The sequence below is a fragment of the Ambystoma mexicanum genome, chromosome 4p, assembly GCF_040938575.1.
Source record: "Ambystoma mexicanum isolate Mex_15411 chromosome 4p, UKY_AmexF1_1, whole genome shotgun sequence".
In the NCBI taxonomy this organism is placed as follows: Eukaryota; Metazoa; Chordata; class Amphibia; order Caudata; family Ambystomatidae; genus Ambystoma; species Ambystoma mexicanum.
In genome coordinates this window covers 839,773,337-839,791,703 of record NC_090927.1, presented here as the reverse complement: position 1 = coordinate 839,791,703, position 18,367 = coordinate 839,773,337, and positions in this window count along the sequence as shown.

Sequence of the window (18,367 nt, the reverse complement as noted above, 5' to 3'; positions counted from 1 at the left end):
TTTTACTGCTTACTTCATCCTTATTCACCCCATCCCTTATCAATGGCTTTTCTAACTTGGACCATGCACTCGCAATAGTTGTTGGTATGTTCACACTTTTTGTTAAAGCAAAATTTGACATCATCAATCCCTACCCTTCCCCAATCTTTACACACACTCAAATCTGGCTATGTCCTGAATAGTCGATCACGCCTATAAAAAACGTAATGTAAGGGCAGTCCTCCAAAGCGACAAATTCAAATATATACCCACTTTTCGGCAGTCTACTACAGATATCATCATCGTGCGGCTTGTCATCTTTGTTGCTGAATCTCCTTGTATATTTTACCAACTAAAGGCAATTAAACTCCTGGTTATTATAGCTTTCCGGTTTTCATCTTTGTACATTTATAGTGAATTTGAACAAATTTGAATGCAAAATGTATTTTCATATATCTCAATTAATTCTCCATTATCAACCTATCAACTTATTATTATTTCTTGTTGTACTACATTACATGATAGAGTATTTTTAAGAAGTAATTTTTTGTCATCGCTCTTATCTTTTTGTGGCACAATGGATGATCAAAGTATCTGAAATACCTTTCTTCATGTGACAGAACATTGATATATATATATATTCTCAGTGAAAACACTTTTGTTAAAGGGACGTTATGGTTAAGTTGCGCTACTAAAACCCTATGAAATTCAGTGAAAAAACTTTGTTAAAGGGACGTTATGGTTCCAAGTAAAACCGAAAAACCCCTGAAATTCGACAGTGGCACCACCGTGCACTGCTAAGACTAACACCCACGACATCAAAGATGACATCACAATTGTCATTGATGACATCACTGATGACATCACATATGCATTTACTTTTCATGAAATGTCTGTACAAGGTATTCTTATTATAATGTTGAGAAAAAAGTGTCAAAAATCATAGGAAGAAATATCAAGAGCTAATTAGTGCATTAAGCAATGCATTGATATAAATAGCATTCTATTATGAAGTTCTATGCAGTATACTAAGCTACTCATGCAGAAACATAGGCATTGTGTGCAGCATAAATTATAAAGGTATAATATTCGTAATGTTGATATGTTTTTTTGTACAGAGCATACCAAAATAGAAAGTACTACAGAAAAAGCTGTTATGGATAAGACTCTTCACAGCATACAAGAAAAAATTTATCTATTGTTGGCTAATTTTAATAATTTAAAAACCTTTGTGGAAGATCATTTTAAACAAAAAACCACGTACCATTGTCCCACATGTCCCTGTCCCCCCTCACCATATCCCAGTCAATTATCCCCAAACCCTCTCCATGGACTAAAACGTTTTGATGAGACTTCCATCCCTTCTTCACCCCATACAAATCCTGTTGAACCCCCTAATTCTCCTGTTTTTGTTTCAGTTTCTGCCTCACCTTCTCTGTCGCAAATTAATCATACATGTTAAATAAAGTTACATTTTTATATTGTGTTCTAAATCATTTCATGTTTTTTTTTTTTTAAAGCAATTTAGGTGTCCACGGACAGCGCGGGTGTCCGGAATGTTCGTAAAGAAACGAAAATGGAGGTGTCCTGAAGAACACTATACCTGTCCGTATTGTTCGCCAGCAAGTTGAAACTGTTCTAAGAACACACGCGGTGTCCTGAAATGTTCGTAAATAAACAAAATGGGGGTGTCCTGAAGAACACTATATCTGTCCGTATTGTTCGCTAGCAAGTTGAAACTGTTCTAAGAACACACGCGGTGTCCTGAAATGTTCTTAAATAAACAAAATGGGGGTGTCCTGAGGACATTATGCCTGTCTGTATTGTTCGTTTGTAAGTTGAAACTGTTCTAAGAACACAAGCTGTCTCCTGAAATGTTCGTCAATGGACGAAATTGGGGTGTCCTGACGACGCTGTCCGTATTGTTCGTTGACAAAATGAAAGTGTTCTTAGAACATATTATGTATCCTGAAATGTTCGTAAATATACAAAATAGAGCTGTGCTGAGGACGCTATGCCTGTCCGTATTGTTTGCAACCAAATTGAAACTATTCTAAGAACACATGTTGTGTCCTAAAATGTTCGTAACTAAACAAAATGGGGGTGTCCTGAGGACGCTATGTCTGTCCGTATTGTTCGCAAGCAAGTTGAAACTGTTCTAAGAACAAATGCCTGTCCGTAACTGTTCGTTTGACGTGTGACACACTTTTAATTTCTTCAGGACCCGAAGAGTGTCCGTAGAACATAAACGCGCATGCGCAAACCATTGTCGGTGCATTTGGTGTTCTGCGGACAGCCGCTCTCTTCGCGGACATGTTCGCGAAGCTATCATGTGACCGCACACACGCTGATCGTGTGTTCTGAATGCAGACACTGTTCATGTCCCCGAACAATTTAAAAGTACATTTTCAAGTAATCCACAATATTTTTCCAGAAAAGCTCACCATGACACAAGTCCCACATAGTAATCCTGAGTTCCTACATACTTTTTGAAACTTTTTGAACCCTTTTTTGTGTTTGATCTGTCTGCAGACAGTGCGCATGTCCGCGAACCGCATACCAGCACCCCTATAAAAGACCACACCTTAGAGCTTATTCTCATTGTGTTTCTGGCTATCCTACAGAGCACAGCGATTTTTTCTGCCAACTGCAGATTTCCATCAAGAACCTGATGGCATCCATGGCTGCACTGCTGCCACCTGGTGCTGCATCTGCTTCAGCACCACCCTCAACCCCTCCACCACCACCACCTCCCCAAGGGCCTGAAGAGGGGAACAAGAGTGAGGATGCAGAGGAGGAAGAAGAGGATGACAAGGATGAGGAAGTTGAACTCCCTACTACCCGCACTCGGCATGAGTCTTGGGTGTGGCGGTTATTTAACATTTGTGGGAATGGTCCTAAGGCTCGTGCGAACCAAGTCACCTGCAACGAGTGCAAAATGGTACTCAGTCGCGGGAGGGCTGGTTCGTACAGTTTTGGGACCACTACCATGAAGCAACACCTGAAGTCATTCCACACTGGGGCCGTTTCGCAAGGTTGTACCTTGCGAGGAGTGTAGCAGGTTGTCTTCCTCTACTTCATCTTCCATTTCTGATCCTGTCACCACAAGGGACACTCCTGTGGGACAGCGTATTCCTCAAGCTGCCTCACAGGCCATACACAATGCTGATGACCCTTACCTTTCGAGGGTCACAGTTGTGTGTATGTACTGCGACGCAGTACTCTGCAGGGGGGAGCGACTTCAAAATGCTTTTGAGACTATCGTCTCAGAGCACGAGAAGATCTGCTCACTACCCAAATAAAACCCACTCTACATCTTCCTCTCTCAGCTTGGCCTTTCTTATCCCCGTGGTTGGTGTCCCCCCTTTACCCTCCTTTCCCCTCCTCTACTAGTGTGTCTTGTATAAAAAAAACAAAAAAAATATAAAACAACAAAAATCCCCAAAAAAATAAGGCTCTTTTCAGCGCCGCCTTTCACAGTTAAAAAATATAAGTGAAAATAAATGAAGCAGGGCCCTGTGTATTTTTTAGAAGTCAGCGGACAATTTTGGAGGGCCCTGTGTATTTTTTAGAAGCCTGCGTCCAATTTTGGAGTGCTGCCCTATGACAACCATTGCAATTTTATCTGGGAGGAAGTGGTGGCTCTGGAAAGAGCCTTTTGGTGGTGATTGTGTTTGAAAAAATAGAAATAATCAACATCTACTACAAAATGGATGCTATAATTCTAAAAAAGGTCGCAATGCATTTTGTACATTTCTCAGAAAAATCTGATTACCAGCATAAGTAAGATGGACTCCATCTCTGCGAAAAATGTATGTACTAAGAAAAATCATATTTTCATTGTGAAAAGAGGACATGCCAAAATCTCTTAGAAAAGCACAAACAGCCTTATTGACATTGCGCCTTGCTTTCTCCATTTGTGGACCAAATGAAGAAGAACAAAGCCAGATATGTCTCTGCGCAATCCGTGAAAAAATGACTTGAGAATTTGGAAACATGTACATGACCTTCCCAAGTGTTTCTTTCATTACAAATTGCAAAGAAATTCCAGACACATGTCCTAAACTGTTCCCTCCACAATGAATTATAATTATATCTGGATGTTGCTCTGTCTCCAAAGTAGCACAAAGAGGTAGCAAGTCCAACCACTTCATTCCACATACTCCATGCCAGTGTACTTCCACATGTGGAAATCCCAGATCTAGAGCTACTCCACAGCTTTCTGCACGCACCTTCAACCAATGTATCCACGAGTCTCCCAAAATCCAAACAATTTGTTTTCTGAAACACACAGCCATAGCTGTTGTTCTCTCAGCAAAAAGAGTATCTGAGAAACTCCCCACTGGCACAACACACCCACTAAACTTTCCTGACCAATCCCTTTGTATGCTCATTCTCATTTGCATGGCTTCCCAACCCAAAAATCCCCGGATGAAACACCCGATGTCTGCGAACTACCGCCATGTCCACGGACATATCGTAACATGGACAGCCCTTCTACCCTTTCCACTTCACTCTCTGTGCCATTCCCTCATTGGATGTAGCTAAGAAGTCACATGACCATCCACCAATCACATAGAACACCTCTGCATCTAACTGCATCATCATACATCAGCACTGCAAATGTACTGTTCATCTCTCTGAGTACAAGTGTCATTTCATTGGAAAGCACCTTCTACAAGAAATACTATACAAGTCTCCAAGATTTCTACTTGCAGCTCCATGCATATCCATATGCATGAACACAAACTACAGGTATGCATATTTTCTGTAAAGTACATGTACAATTCTTCTAGTTTCATACAAACAGATTAACTGACTTTTACCTTGTATAATCTGTAAAATGAACTTACTGTCTTTTTTCCATCTCCTAAAATCAACTGTCACTTACAAACCTTTATACTATTTAATGTCTTTTTACACACACACTCAAATCATGTTGAACTAACATTTTTTAAATAAAATATATAGAGTGCATATAGTCTAACAAAATTGCAAGCACACACTATGTTCAAATCTCAAACAACAATACTTGTACAATAACATAAACATTTATTTATTTATTTATTTATTTATTTACTTACTTATATTTATATAGCGCAAGCAGCCCATGACATTGAAGCACTATTGCTTGCAAGAGCATAGTTACAGGAATAATGGTATTCAGTGGTACATTATGAATTTCACAAGGCATAGTAAAGATATTTTCTTTGCTACAGTTAGTCATTGCAATACAGTTTAGTCATTAAGAACATATGATATGTATTCAACTGGTGCGACGTATCATACGTGAATAAGATAGTTTTAATGGTTTTGAGGAAGGAGCTGAGGATGTTAATTAAAAAAATCAATGTCTAAATTAAAAACAGTGCTATGTACAAACAAAATTACTAATTTGTTTCTTTTACTATTGCAGTGAAGACCATTCTCCTGAAAAGAAGCAGCCGATTTTGAATTACAAAGAACAACTAAGAAATAACCTGCTCATTTTAGAAAAAAAGTAAGTTGAATACCACCATAATATTTGTATTATTACTCAAACAAACTGTAAAGTTAATTCATGCTATTTCTGTGCCTAAAAATAGAGATTGTTCACCATTCTCTCCAAAAATCCCCATTTCTTAAACAGCAATTTGCAGCCAGAATGGCCCACAAATTCCTATTTTTCGACACACAAATGACCCAATTCAGCTGCTAGAATTTTAATATTATAGAACAAACAACTGTTTTAATTGTATAGCATTAGATTTACTATTTGTACTTCTCCACACCACTAGCTTACTTTTTTCTGTCATCTGAACCCCAGTTTAGTGGCACATTAATTCAAGAATACCCATCCCTACTAGGTGTAGTTGCCCAATGCACAATCACACACCATTACATACATCTTTATCATCTTACTGAAACACTCATGCACACAGCACACATACATTGCAGAACACCCCAGCCCATACCTTGTTTATTTTTTTCAACAGACCCTAAAGAATGCCTACCAAAAATCAAGTCCGTAGAAAGAAACGCAGAAGTAGAGCAAATGAAAATAAAAGTGCCCAACATAAGCATCCATCTCTAGCAGAATTTGTAAAAAAGTTGAAACAAAACAGCTAATACAGTCATTTAGTGAAACAAAAGAAGTTTCAAGTACAAAAACGTTGCCTCCTCTATCAAAATGTAAAACAAACCAAAAAACAATTAACAAAAAATCAGCTATCACTACAGATAAAACTGCTTCTATAAATCTTGATATAGTGCAAAGTAAGCATACCAAGAAAAGTATTTTAGCCAAAATGTTCCATCACAGAGTCCTTCAAAATCTTATAAAAACAGGAGAGAAACCAGGTTCAACCCTTAAAACCTATTGTAGGAAATTAATCCTTAGAAGCATTGATAGACAGTGCAATTCTTCTAAAAAGAAAGTTATTTATTTTAGTGTTAAACAAAATGAAACCACTAACAAAACTAATGACTAAATTACAAAAAAGACTTCTTAATAAATGAAGTGTCAACAGAAAGAACTTCTTAAGTATCTGCGGAGGTGAATGGAGTCACAATACAAGCACAGAACCATACTTTAATGAAGAAGCATACAAACAAAAGCAAACAAATACAATTGCCATACATAGCAGTGGTCGAGGTTATGAAAAAGTTAATAATACCATAATGGAACAAGAAGTACTCCTTATAAAAATATGCCCTGAAAACTTAGAATTACCCCTCCATTCAACTGAATCAGAACGTCTAGTGTACACATCGCCATGCACGTCAATGTGTAACATTCCCAAAAAAATGTTCAAGTCTTTACGCCAATTCCTCAATCAATATGTGAAAGGCAAAGACAAAATCAAAATTAAACTACTGCAAAATATGGATACCTGTCCAGTGTGCAAGTACACAGGACTACAAGGACATTCATTGGTCTGCATTACAGGACCTACTTGCAAATCCACTTTCCATAATATCAAAAGGATATCAACATATCATTCAACTATAAGAAATCTAGTTTATAAACTGTACTATGCTAAAAATCCTGCTTTAGCACTAGCCAATTTAAATAACATTCTTCTACATGGTACAGCAAAAGACCTACTTGAAGAAATCGACTATATCCAGAAAAAATATTTTGGAAGTGAAAGCCACTTACAGAATGAAATAGCTGTAAACCAAATTAGCAACAATTCTACACATGGCAACCTTTTACTACACACATACAAAAAAGAAATACTAAAATTTAAAAGTACATCAGCTGAAGTACCAAACCATATGTGTGTATGTTGGCGCAGAACTTTTTATAAAAGTAACACAAAAACTGTAGACCTATCATACAAAATAGAAGACAATGAAGATTCTAAATGGTTTGAATTAGCTCTCTACCTTATAGCAGAAAACAAATACGAAATAACTGACCCCTTAATACTTTGCAGTTACTGCACTACAAAACTTGAGAACAACCAAACTCCTTCACGTGCTATCACAAAAAATTTGGAATTATATCCACTACCAAAACCCCTGCAACAACTTAATTTATATGAGAGCATCATAATTCAAACAGTGCACCCATTTCAAGCAATAATACGCCTTCAACCAAAAACAACAAAATTACATCCCTCTGAATTAGTGAAAGGTATTTGTGGAAAAGTAGTGTATTTACCATTAGATCTAAAAGAAAATGTGCACACTCTAGGAGTGCAACGTCCAATGCAGCAATCTTTAATTATCTTAGTAAATGGAGTACCTACAAACAACAAAATAATTTGGCAACAGCTGGTAGATTTACATAAAGTTAGACAAGCCTTACAATATCTTAAAGAGAATAATGAATATTACAAAGAAATTAATATTGAAGAAAACTTGAAGGATACAACTGAAATAATTCAAGAGACACAAAAAGCTGGTCAATTTGAGCTCCTAGATCCTGCTACAATATCCAATATATTAGACCATTATACAATTCATCCATTGCACTCTAATGACACCATAGAAGATGCACTGGAAACGTACCAAATGCTTCAAACAAAAGGATAACCAATCAGCATATGCGAAAAAAGTATAGAAGCACGTGCTTTTCCTCTACTCTTTCCTACTGGCAAAGGAGGAAGGTACGATGATAGAGCTATCCAAATATCAGCATCAGAATACTGCTCATTACGGATGTATTCTGAAGATCCCAGATTTAGACAAAATGTGGAATACATATTCCACGTACTCTTTGAAAGTGAACTAGCAACTTTATGTTACGCAGTTGCACACACTTTAAAATCAGGATCCCACTTTAAAAATATGACCGCTACACAATTATTACAAAAAGTGCAACAAAAAGATGAGGTTTTACAATCAAATATTACAAATCTATTAGCAAATATGCGAGTACTGGTTTTGACATCATGGAGATGTACGTTGTATGATCAGAAACCTTTGCCCACCCACTCAGTTTGTTACATTAAGTTGTGCAGAATATGCATGGGAAGATTTACATGATTTCCTAAATATATCAAACAAAAACAAAACAAACATAGATATACTAACACCTGGAGAACTTTGTTCTCTGGATCCTGTTAATATTTCAAGATATTTTCACCATCGCTTCATTGCTATGCTACATTTTATTTGTAATAAAACTGTACCTCCTCTTGGAGAAGTGCAACACTTCTTTTGGAGAAAAGAATACCAAGCCAGAGGAGCACCACATATCCACATGCTTTTATGGATTAAAGATGCTCCTACATTTGGTCAAGACAGTGATGCCACTGTTTTACAGTTTATTGAAAAATATGTCACTTGTGAAATTCCAACAGAATCCACAAATAGTGATCTTCATGTACAAAGTTTACAATTTCAAAGACACAAATGTGGCAAATATTGTCGTTGCAAATACAAAAACAAAGGGAAATACTACACCAAATGCTGATTTGGTTTCCCTAGACCAGTTACAAATACAGGTCAAGTGAACCACCTCATGTCTTCAGTTAGACATAGTGTTAAAGGTAAGTCACCTAAAAATACATATTACATAAAAGGAACAGAAGAAGAAAAATATATCAATGATTACAAGGCAATCATTGCCCACTTATGGAATGCAAACATAGATGTGCAGTACATTGCAGACAATTCTACTGCAGTTGCACGATATGTCACAGCATACTTAACCAAAGCAGAAAAGACAGAGTTCCAAGATCTCTGGAATGACCGGTCATCAGATAAAACAGTGTCTCAGAAATTATACAGCTTGGGCATAAAAATGCTCTCCCATAGAGAATGTGGATCATATGAAGCAGCTGATGGTTTAACTCGTACTGCATTGTATGGCAAATCTGAAAATATAGTATGGCTAAGTCTTGATCCAGCTAAATCTAGAAAAAGAGTTCTAAAATCATATGAAGATATAGAAACAATAGCCAAACATGATCCCAACAGCCAAGACATTTTAAAAAACAATTTATTGGACAGATGCTACCCAAACAGAAGTAATACTTTGGAAACCATGTGTCTAGACCACATAGCCCAAAACTACACATACAAAAATAATATAAAACCTGATGAAAAAAAAAGTAAATACAGAGTGACAACCTGTGAAGGCAGCTTAGTAAAACTCACCAAACCAAATTTAATTAATCATATCAAATTATCATTAAAGACTCCTCAACATAAAGAAGTATATTACATGCCCCTGCTACAACTCTTTAAACCATGGAGAAAAGAAGAAGAAATACTACATAACTATGACTCATATGAAGACGCTTTCAAAACAAATGAAAGCACTATAACTGATGTAAACTTTACACAGTACAAAACAATGTTGCACAATGAGCAGCAACACGAAGAAGAACTCCAGGCCCAACTAGATAAGGACACTCCTGACAGTAATCAACCTTCTGTCACAGGAAGCCAAGAACCACTGGGAGAACCACTAATAACAAATGAGGCAGAATTAGCTATGATAGAAGTAGAAAACACCATTTGTCAGTATGAAGAAAAAGAAGACTTAACTATACTACAATCAAAACTAAACAATGAGCAACGTAGCATTTTTCAAGAAGTAACAAAAGAAATTGCACATGGTGTACAACATGAAAACAAAGAAAGCACCTGCCAAAATTACAAACCTATACTACTGTACATCAGTGGTGAAGCTGGTTCTGGCAAAACATTCCTAATCAAAATCATCAGTAAGTTCCTTCAACAATTGACAAACAACAAACTGTCAGCTGTTGTCACTGCCCCCACAGGTTTAGCTGCCTACAACATAGGTGCTGTCACTTTACACCGATTACTACTCCTGCCAGTCGAACATCAAAGCAAATTAGTCTATTACAAACTTTCTAGAGAAGCTGTAATGGAACTACGCAGGGTATTAAAACAAATGAAAATGCTACTAATAGATGAAGTGAGCATGGTGTCCAACCTAATGTTGGCTTTGATTCACCTCAGATTACAAGAAGTACTCAAAACAAAATATGAAGAGCACTTTGCAGGAAAACACATTATTATTTTCTGAGATCTTCTTCAATTGACAGCAGTAAAATGTGAGCCTATTTTTAAAACATTAGGACACAAACTCTGCCATAAAACTGTTAGCAGAATTGGAAATGTCAACCTTTGGCAACATTTCCAATACAGAGAATGAACAGAAAACATGCAGCAATCTGCAGATCTCACTTATGCCAATATCTTAAAAAGTATCAGAGTTGGTATACTTTCTAAAGAAGCAGAAGCAACATTGAAAACCCAGCACATTCATGCACTTCATGGCGATAATGCATGTGCTACAGATGTTATCGAACAATTAGCCCATAAAAATGTCAATTGTATGGCCTTAATGCCAACTCTTACAAGCTGTTTCAAATTCAATGAAATAATGTTAAGTAAAGAAATGCAACCAATAATGGAAATTAGCGCCACAGACAAACTAGATGTACATGGTATGACACTACCCATGTGTGAGCAAACCACAACAAGACTAAATAGTTTAGGAAATTCAATCTCAAACACAGCTGGCTTGGAAAAGATATTAACATTATCCTTAAATTGCAGAGTAATGCTGAAACATAACCTTGACGTGGACCAAGGACTAGTTAATGGAGCACTGGGTACAGTTGTTGGCTTTCAAACATACCCACGTGACAACAAAATTCAGTTTGTCAATATTCTCTTTGACAAACTTTCAGAAGTAAAAAGGATAGGACGCTCAACAGCTTGATTCCTTCTCTTCAAAGACATGTATGTACGCAGAGAACAATTTTCTCTAACTCTTGCATACGCAGTCACCATTCATAAATCACAAGGTCTTACCCTAGACAAAGCAATGATAGACATTGGTAACACAGTCTTTAAAGAACGCATGAGCTACGTAGCACTATCACGCTTACGTACACTTGACGGTCTATTTCTAATCAACTTTGATGCAAGTAAAGTAAACGCTGATATTCCTTGCATTTTAGAATACAATAGACTTCGCTCACTATACACCCCACATCTAAACACATATTCTGTACCACAAAAACTAAAATGTTGTAAAAGAAAACTAAATCAAACAGAAATGCAACAGGATGTCACTGCAAATCCTCCAAAGACAGTAAAAGAAACTAAAGAAACTAAAACTTCATCAAGTACCACAAACATGAAAGAACCCTTTAGGGAAAGTAAACCAGGTACTTCGTCAAAGAAGGAAGACAAACAAAAAAAAAAATCAATCAGATACAGAACTACCTGGTCCATTTAAACTCTCAAATATAGTTGGACTAAGTTGCTACGCAAATGTAGCAATGAATATTCTATTTCAATTTCCACCAATAGTTGACAACATTTACTTACACAGACCAATTGTGTTTGCAAATGTTAATACTTCACAGAAATGCAACAAACAATCCTGATAACACGTACAGTGTTTATGGAATAAGACAACAATTGGACTACTCTGCTGGAATGGTGAAATTCACTATAAACTCACAGAAAGATCACAAGAATTTCTAATGTACTTACTACAAGTACTGGAACATAAAAACATACCTATAAATGAAATCTTCCAGATTTCATACATGTGGAAACATACATGCACTCTCTGCAACAATGTGACACAAGAACAAATCCCCAATGAACGCTTCTTATATATATCAATACCTAATTGTGAATCCATTCCATTTCAGCATCTTGTATAAAATGCAAACCATGGTAAATTATGTACTACCTGCAATTCGGATAATCGCCCCACCTTACTAATACAAACACATACTAAATACGTAAAACTAATGCTTCTGCGTTACAATGAAGATAGTACCAAAAACAACTGCAAGCTGACTGGATTCACACATGGTCAAGTATCACTTGGTAAGAAAACCTTCACAACAATAGGTATAATCTACCATGCAGGAGCCACAACCAATTCAGGTCACTACACTGCATATATATAAAAAAGAAATGTGCATGGTTTGAATGTAATGATAGTACCATTACTCTAAAGCAGAGATTACCAACAAATCTTTCAAATGCTTATTTAATGTTCTTAAAACCAAAATTTATTAACTAAACTGTACTTAAACCTTAGGTAAACTTGTAGTAAAAAAAATATAAACTGTTAGAATATTCCAAAAGGTATCTAACTGCCCAAAGATTCTACAACAACTAATCAGATAAATGAATACCACTAAATTAGAGCAAAAAATAGATAGTTATAATACACCAACTGGAATCTAACTGTCCCAAAATTTAACAATATCCAAACAGATAAATCAATACCACTAAAATATATAAAAAAATAGACAGTTAGAATACGCCTACTGGTATCTAACTGCTCCAAAAGTTTACAATATCCAAACAAATAAATGATATGTTACTGCTCCAAAAAACTGCAACAAGCCAATATATACAGCATTAGCAAGATACAACAAGTGAACACTGAAAACAAACAAACAAATACACTGTAGCATAACAGAAAAAGGTTTTTTTTTAATCCAACATGGATTTTCTTTTCTCCCACAGACCCAATGATTTTAGCAACAAACACAGAAACTGAGCAAATTGCACAGTACTCTGGTTTGTAATCTACTAAATATGAGGGTAAAAAAAAAAATGTTGATTATTCAACGTAATAAGTCGTTACAAAATACCAATACTAACATGATCTTTTCTTTTATCACATAAATGAAGAAGAAATACATGTGCTCCAGTTACTAAACCAAACAGTAAGTATATTATAATAAGTACAACCATAGCAGCATATCACACCCATAGAGGCTTATAACTTTGTTCCTTATAAATTTGTTTTTTTTTATCCCAAAGTTATAAGCCACTATGAGTGTGATTTGCTGCGGTGGTTGGGGCCAGGGCATAGGACCTGGCCACAACCACCGCAGCATATCACACCCATAGAGTCAAACATAGGGTCAAACATTTTAACTATGGCTTATGGGAACTTTTAATGTCCGCGGACATAATGAGTGTTCTTAGAACACTTTCAACTTGCCAGCGAACAATACGGACAGAGTCCTCAGGACACCACCATTTTGTTTCTTTATGAACATTTCCGGACACCGCAAGTGTTCTTAGAACACTTTCAACTTGCCAGCGAACAATATGCACACCATCCTCAGGGCAACACCATTTTGTTTATCTACGAACATTTCAGGACACCGCGAGTGTTCTTAGAACACTTTCAACTTGCCAGCCAACAATACGGACAGCGTCCTCAGGACACCACCATTTTGTTTATTTACGAACATTTCAGGACACCATGAGTGTTCTTAGAACACTTTCAACTTGCCAGCGAACAATATGGACAGGGTCCTTGGGACACCCCAATTTTGTTTATTTACGAACATTTCAGGACACCATGTTTGTTCTTAGAACACTTTCATCTTGCCAGCGAACAATACGGACAGAGTCCTCAGGACACCCTCATTTTGTTTATTTACGAGCATTTCAGGACACCGCAAGTGTTCTTAGAACACTTTCAACTTGCCAGAGAACAATACGGACAGCGTCCTCAGGACACCCCCATTTTGTTAATTTACGAACATTCCAGGACACGGCGAGTGTTCTTAGAACACATTCAACTTGCCAGCGAACAATACGGACAGCGTCCTCAGGACACCCCCATTTTGTTTATTTGCGAACATTTCAGGACACCACGAGTGTTCTTAGAACAAATTCAACTTGGCAGAGAACAATACGGACAGCATCCTCAAGACACCCCCAATCTGTTTATTTGCGAACATTTCAGGACACCGCAAGTGTTCTTAGAACGCATTCAACTTGCCAGCGAACAAAAAGGACAGCGTCCTCGCGACACCCCCATTTTGTTTATTTATGAACATTTCAGCACACCGCGAGTGTTCTTAGAACACTTTCAACTTGCCAGCGAACAATACAGACAGCGTCCTCAGGACACCCCCATTTTGTTTATTTACGAACATTTCAGGACACCGCAAGTGTTCTTAGAACAGTTTCAGCTTGCTTGCGCACAACACGGACACATTTTGCGCCATCAGAACACCCCCCCATTTAGTTTATTTAGAACATTTCAGAACAGCCGTGTTGTCCGCAGACAAATCAAACACAACAAAAGGTTCTACCACGTAAAAAAATGTAACATTTAACCTATCTCATACCCTCCCACCCTCCCCAAACACTCTTACACACCAACACACTCTACTAAATACAATTTTTAAACCAAGTTTCACCGCGCTGTCCGCGGATGTCTGTGATTCCAAGATGGCGGGCGGTACTGAAAATCTGACGCGCTTCACGATCTACGCCGTCCAATCAGAGAACACGTCGCATGTCCGCAGACATGACGGAAGTCGATTGGCCAATCAGAACACTGTCCGCGGAGCGAACAGGGAAGTGTGTCCGTGGACCGAACACAGATATCACTAATTTTTTATGACCTACTTTTTGGTCATTTTAAAAAAGAATACTGGACGGATATTCACCAAATCTGCAAAAGCACGCTTTTGGGACCAAGCTGCTACTCCTGGTCAAAATTTGGTGAAAATCCGTCCAGCGGTTTGGGCTGTAGGCGCAAGCAAAGTTTTTTCACCATTCAGTCTATGGGAAAAAAAAAAAAATTCGGACCACCCTTATAACTTTGTCCCCCCGGAACGAATCCTCACCAAACTTTGCAAAGAAATTCAGAGTCAGCCATATACTTTTTTTGCAAAGTTTGGTGTGGATTCGTCCAGGGAGAGCGAAGTTATAAGACGTCCAAAAAGAGCTCTTCCTATGGATAAAAGCAACTTAACCATAATTACATGGCCACTATATATATGTATATATATATATGCGGGTGGGTAGCCTGGTGGGTCAGAGTTACTTACAGGGCAGCAGGGGTGTTGCTAGGCCTTAAAAAGATCTGAGGTTATGCTCATGTCGTGACTGTCAGGACTCGGGGCTAGCTAGCTTTTTGGTGTTAACCCCTGAGCTTCTATCCGGGGCTACAACCAAAAGAACTGGGCCTATAGATCCCTTCGCACCCCCAACCCCATAGCAATGCCTCTGCAGGGCAGTCATCAAACACTAAAGCATGTTTTATTAGAGAGGTTTTTATTGTTGTACGATGCACTGCCATACATTAATAATTCTTTTCTTTTTTGTAATTTCTTAATACATCTTATGAAGCATAGGTCAATGCCTTCATGTATTGTTTTGGGTTGCCCAAATATCAGCCATAATTGACTCCTTGTATGGAGATGCATATGTCCGAGCAATATCAGCTAAAGATTGAATTCTCCCTCAGAACTAATCACTGTTCTTAGTATTTCAGAAATTCAAAACAAGGCTGGTGGCTTCACGTTAAATCCTAGGGGCTTTTTGGAAGATACTTTAGGGAAATTGTAAAGCCAGTGTAGAATCCAGCTCTCATAGATAAGTGGATGTTGTGCATTATCCCCACATACCACATTGTGCTTTCCAAGAAGAACTAATGTGAACTGTACAGTTCTATGAACAATCGGAACATCAAAGTTGACAAACATGAAAGAATGAGCCTCAATGCGAAAACCCCATGTAACCCTATGTTTGTCTTTCTGGAGTACTACTCCATGCCAGCCCATCACATTTCAGTTGATGAAGTTGGGAAACAAATTCGTCTATATTGCTTCCTCAATCATTTTTGACTCCATCTTGCCTTATGAGTTGTTTTTGATATTATATTGATGGACTGTTAGGTTTCCCAAACCTCTGGCATTGTGGGGCTTCTTGGTAATATTGGGGTCACCTGAGTCATTGCTTAACCTACCGGGATGTTGTGGCATAATTGCCTTAATTTGATTTATGAATCACATTACTCATGACCCCTGACTTGCCAGGGTTATCTAGGTTGGCAGTACTCCTTAGTAGCTTGTGCTTCTGGCCCTCAGTTGGACCAGTCAGGGCTCACCCTTTACAAGGAAAGTGGTGTCCATTTTTCTATGACAGATAATAAAATGGGCACATGTTATGATAATTTATATTTTACTGGGGTCTCTAAACTTTGCTCAGTCTAACCTGTAGACAGAAGCTATCTTAACTTTGAGTCCATTAATTCTTCTTTTTACTCTAAACATTCTAATCTAGAAATGTAAAATTCTCTTACCATTGCTTCTTTCTGTATTCATGAAAAGCTGTTTCCTTGATTGGCCACTAATCTTTCACTACTCTGTCACTTCTGCTGGAGGGTAGGATTTTTCGGCCCCTGAAGGATTGCTCTGCAGAATCATATGGACCAATTGATCTGCTTCCTGAACTCTTTTTTTTCCTGAATATTGAATACTATGCAGGTAAAATCACATCAATCAATAATTACATATACATCAGTGCATTGAGGTAATCACTTTCTGTTGCATGGTTTATTCATGAAAAATACAAATGATGAACTTTTGCTCCCACCGGATATTACTTTGGGATGTTTTTGTACTTTGCAGGGTTTTGGTGCCTTGCACTAACAGTTCCAAACTGTTCTGAGCAAAAACAAAGACATGGTACAAGTGTTTTCTGAGGTCGTTAATCTACTCCTGTACAGTAGATACATCGATGAGTGTTTATTCATGTGTTTGATTGAGTAAGTGTTGAGGGAGCACAGTCTTTCTTCCTGTTGCTAATTCACATTTCATGGCATGAGAAATTGGTAGTCAATGCTGGCATTGCTATTCATGTCATTACTACTAAAGGAAAGCCGATGTTCAAACGTGGACCTGCATCTATTATGAATTTCCACAACATGTTAAGCATGTTTCCATTGTATCTCTCCACTCCTCCACTGAGAGGGCAGTGAAAGAAGATGTGGAGCTTTCAATTGACATGGAGTATTTCCCAAATGTTGGTCATAACAGCACCAGGTGAATTGTCCAATGTTCTGATTCTATTCACTGAGGAATGATGAAGCGAGAACATACTTGGCGTGTTAGCAGTGAACCTGCTATTTCGACTTTGCAGTTTGGATCATTCCACTGCTTTAGTCATTGTACAAATTACTGCAAGCAGGTGTTTGATTCCTCCTGATGAACACCAGACTGGACCAAGAAAGTTAATGTGTAAATCGTACCATGACAAAGCTAACTCAGGTTAAAAAGTGGTGCTCTTTGACATGGGGAACTGGGTTGAAATAGTGCATGCACCAAACATCCTGTGAAGTAAAGAATGATGCACTTGTTACATGCCCATCCATTCTGAATCTTCCCGGAGGATTGTGGTCCCCCAATAGGTCTTCCTGTAAATGCCCTATGTGCCTGGTGCATCACAAGGCCAAAGAAACAGGTGTTAACCACCCGCTGAATGTCATCCAATTGGGGTTTTCTGATCAACATACCATCCTGAATGTGAAATAATGTCCTGCTCCACAGTAGTACTCTTAATGCTTCCTACCCAGCAGAATTGCCATCAGTGTTTGAATGCCCAATGCAGTCTACAGCATGTCCAGTGGCAGTTCCCAAAATAGGATCTTCTTTCTGGGCAGCTATTCTTTCTGTTCCGGGTCTGAGCTGAGTTGGGAAGCCATTCCCCCAAGGTGATTTTCTAAAGGGCCACATTTGGTGAGTTTCTTGGTAAGACCAGTTCCTTCCTTCTCTTTTCTTTTTGCTTTGCGGTGACTCCTAGTCATTTTCTGATCTACAGTCAATCCTTGTTCTACAGTCAATCCTTGTTCTGGTTCGAGCACATAAATCTTTGTCGAAATAATTTCCCAAGTTTTAATGCTTTCTTATTAATGCAGGGCACACTGTCTCTGTGCTTTCCAATTTGTCAGGTACTCTACAAAACCATATTCTGCACACCTGAATTTGAAACGAAAACGTATTATTTTATCTGGAACTCAGCAGGACAGTCATAAACTGGGAAGCTGGCTACTTCTGAATTTTGTAACACCTGAAATGACAACTACTTATTAAAACATACTGCTCTCATATTTCTACCACAACCTTTT